Source organism: Sinocyclocheilus grahami, unplaced genomic scaffold, assembly GCF_001515645.1.
Source record: "Sinocyclocheilus grahami isolate Dianchi unplaced genomic scaffold, SAMN03320097.WGS_v1.1 scaffold1099.1, whole genome shotgun sequence".
Classification (NCBI taxonomy): Eukaryota; Metazoa; Chordata; class Actinopteri; order Cypriniformes; family Cyprinidae; genus Sinocyclocheilus; species Sinocyclocheilus grahami.
In genome coordinates, this window is record NW_015506278.1 from 629,686 (window position 1) to 632,843 (window position 3,158).

General features: G+C 50.7%; 1 pseudogene; it reads right to left on the reverse strand.

Moving 5' to 3' along the window:
* LOC107566762 (uncharacterized) overlaps positions 1 to 1,723 on the reverse strand; it is an 11,441-nt pseudogene extending 9,718 nt beyond the window's left edge.
* Positions 1,724 to 3,158: the final 1,435 nt, after the last annotated feature.

A 3,158-nucleotide genomic window follows, 5' to 3' on the forward strand; every position in this document is an offset into this window, starting at 1 on the left:
AGAGTGGAAGCCACCAGAATCGTTCTGTCGATTTTTTCCTTGGGTAGAGAAGCTTGGAACCTTTGTGAATCTAGGTTGATTCCCAAAAATTCGATGGAAGTGCTTGGGCCTGAAGTTTTGTCTTGAGCGAGGGAAATCCCGAGCTCTGCGAAAACCTTTTGCATTGTCAAAAGGTGCGCTGCTGGGATGGAGTCGGGGGTGATATAATTAAAAAGTCGTCTAAGAGATGGATTAAGTAGGGTACGGCGTAATTGTTGGAGAGGATCCAGCAAATTGCTTCTGATAACATGTTGAAAATATTTGGGCTGCTTCTGCCAAAAATCTGGATGGATGGGCATCACCTTAATGGCAGAGGTGATGTCAACTTTGGCCATCCAAGCACCGCGACCTGCGTCTTTGATCATGGTAATGGCTTGGTCGATGTCATGGTAATGAAGAGAAAATTCTTCAAGCGGGATGAGGCAGTTAATGCTTGGGAGCGGGAAATTATGCGGGGAAGAGAGATCGATTATAAGGCGTTTTTTACGAGAAAATTTTCTGGTAGCTATGCCTATGGGGCTAACACGGAAAATGTTAAAGGGGGGGACAGAAAATCGCAAAAATAAAATTTTCGTCGGTTTCTTTCTTAATTAGAAGATCGACCGTTTCGGGTTCGGCGAGAGCGGACTGAAGATTGGGGCAGATGAGGCTTTGGGAGGGGAGAATTTCGACACCGGGATGAAAACCATGTGAGAGGCCCGACAATAGATAGTTAGAGAAATCAGAGTCAGGGGGATGAATCAATTCAGAAGATAAACGGGAGACATTTACAGGAGTCGATAAGTATTGCTTAGCATTTTTATTTGCAGCTTTCTTGACAGGGCAAATCAAGCGGGCGTGAGCGCCGCCACAAAAATTGCAAATATGCATGAATCGGCAGCATTGTCTTGAGAATCTGCCAGCATTGAAGCTGGTGCAGAGCTGTCTGCTGGAGAAGGATGGGGGGCAGCGGTTGGTGAAAGTGGGGAGGGAGGGGTTAGTGGGGAAGTGCGGCACGTAGCTGGTGGATTTGGGCTGAGATGGTTCGGGGCTGGGAGGAATGGATGGGTTGACAAAGGGGCACGTTGTGGTGGAGTGAGCGATGGATCGGCATACCGCACATGTGATGTTACGGCAGCCTAAAAATACCCTATTGTGAAGTTCAGTGTCCAAAGCCCCCCAGTAAAGACACTGGTTCCATTGGGCTACTCGGATAGCACATTTTGCTGAAAATAACTTGTGGTACGTGTAGAAATGGGAGCCCCTGTATGAAAGCGCGAGCTCGGCGACAATAGTGAGATAGTCGCCGAGCTCGCGTCTCCTGTGAGGAAAAACGGAACAGATGACTTCAGTGTAACGATTGAAAGTGATGGCGAAATTGGAAAATTATAGAATACGAGATTGAATATTTGCTGTGTTTTTTAAGGTGACTGAAAATTCGCTGTAGTCAATTTGGCGGCCGGTGGACGAAGGCGAAATAGGAGACAGAAGGGAAAAAAGATCTACGTCCGCACCTGAGAGAACTTGGTTCCGAATGTTGCTGGATACAGGGGGAGGGTCCAGGGCGTTGGGGGATGGGGGTGGGGAAAGTAGCCGCTGGAACCGCCTGCGGAGGCAAGCTCGCACCTGGAATGGTTTGGGTGGCGAGATCAGAAGAAAGAGCAGGAAAGAGAGAGGGAATAACGGGCGCCGGAACCTGCTCCATTAGTGGGGGCGGCCTCACACCTTGGTCGGCTCCGGGAGCGGGCAAAACATAGGGAAGAAGGGGGGGAATGGGGGGTGCCGGAGCCTGTGCCATTAGCGGAGGCGGCCTCACGCATTGGTCGGTCCCGGGGGTGGGAAAAACATAGGGAAGGAGAGATGGAATGGTGTGCGTCGGAGCTTTTGCTGCTAGCTGAGGAAGCCTCGCACTAGAGCTGGATGGTGGTGCTGGGGGCCATGGGTAGGGGAGAGGGTTAAGGGTGGGGTAAAACAGGGACTGGGGATGGGGCTGCACCGCTAGCGGAGGCGTGCTCACGGTATCTTGGCGGCTTGTGGAGGCGTGCGCCGATGCATCGCCTGGAGGATATGCTCGCTGACGCTCAGAGAATCGGGAGGCGTTTGCTGCTGGATCAGGTGTGTGGCCCAGGCTTGCCGAAGGCCTTCTGCTGCGGCCTGATGGTAGGAGGATCATCCATGATGGTGTGGTAGTTGGATCGGGCCATGAATAAGGAGCACTGCGGCCCAGTTTGTTTTGTCCTTAGCTTTGGACGGAGGAGTGGGGGTTGGAAGTGACGCCCCCGCCTGGAGCGAAGCGTAGAGGGCTTGTAGCTTCGCCTTGTTCAGACGGTGAGGAACGAGGATGCCGGCGTTTGAGAGCGCTTGGCATAACTTTGACATGGTCCATTTCTCCGTAGCTGGAGCAGAGGAGAGAGCCGAGGCATAGGAGGATGCTGGAGAAGGGGGCTGACACCTGGAAGGTGAGGGTGAAGGAGAATCTCGGCGTCTGGAGGTATGAGTGGCGGCGATGCGGGAAGGCCGGTGGCCCCGAGGTGCAGCCGCGGGCTCAGTTGAGGTGTCCTGCGGAGCGCTGGTGCGCTGAACGTCGGCTGTAGACGTGGGAGGAGCTGTGCTGTCAAAGGTGTTGTCCTCGAGGAACAATTCGATCTCAGACATAATGCGGCGATTGGATGCACCAATGCTGAAAGTCGAGAGATAACGAATGTACTTGGTTATTTATAGGAGTTTTCTCTTGTGCTGATTGGATAAATGGAGTAATCACTAATGATGGACTGGCCGTGTTAATTATCTGTGCGTGCTCCTCCCGGAATATGTTTATAAACATCACATAATAACAGATTTTGCTGCACTACTGATTCAGCACCGCCACAACACCGCTACTGAATCTACAACATACCAGGGTAGTCCAATTACAGAACAAATAAGGCATTTCCCAAATGAATGACTTCTATGAGCCGGTTCTTTTTAGTCAATCAAAAAATGTACAGTGCAACCAGTGTAGTCTGAATCCTGAAAAAAACAACATGAGTTGATCAAAAACAAAGCACAGTCAAGTGTAGTTTGATTCCTGAAATAATGACTGCAACCGGTTCTTTTTAATAAATCAGAAAGACACAGCACAAAAAGTCTATTATGAATCC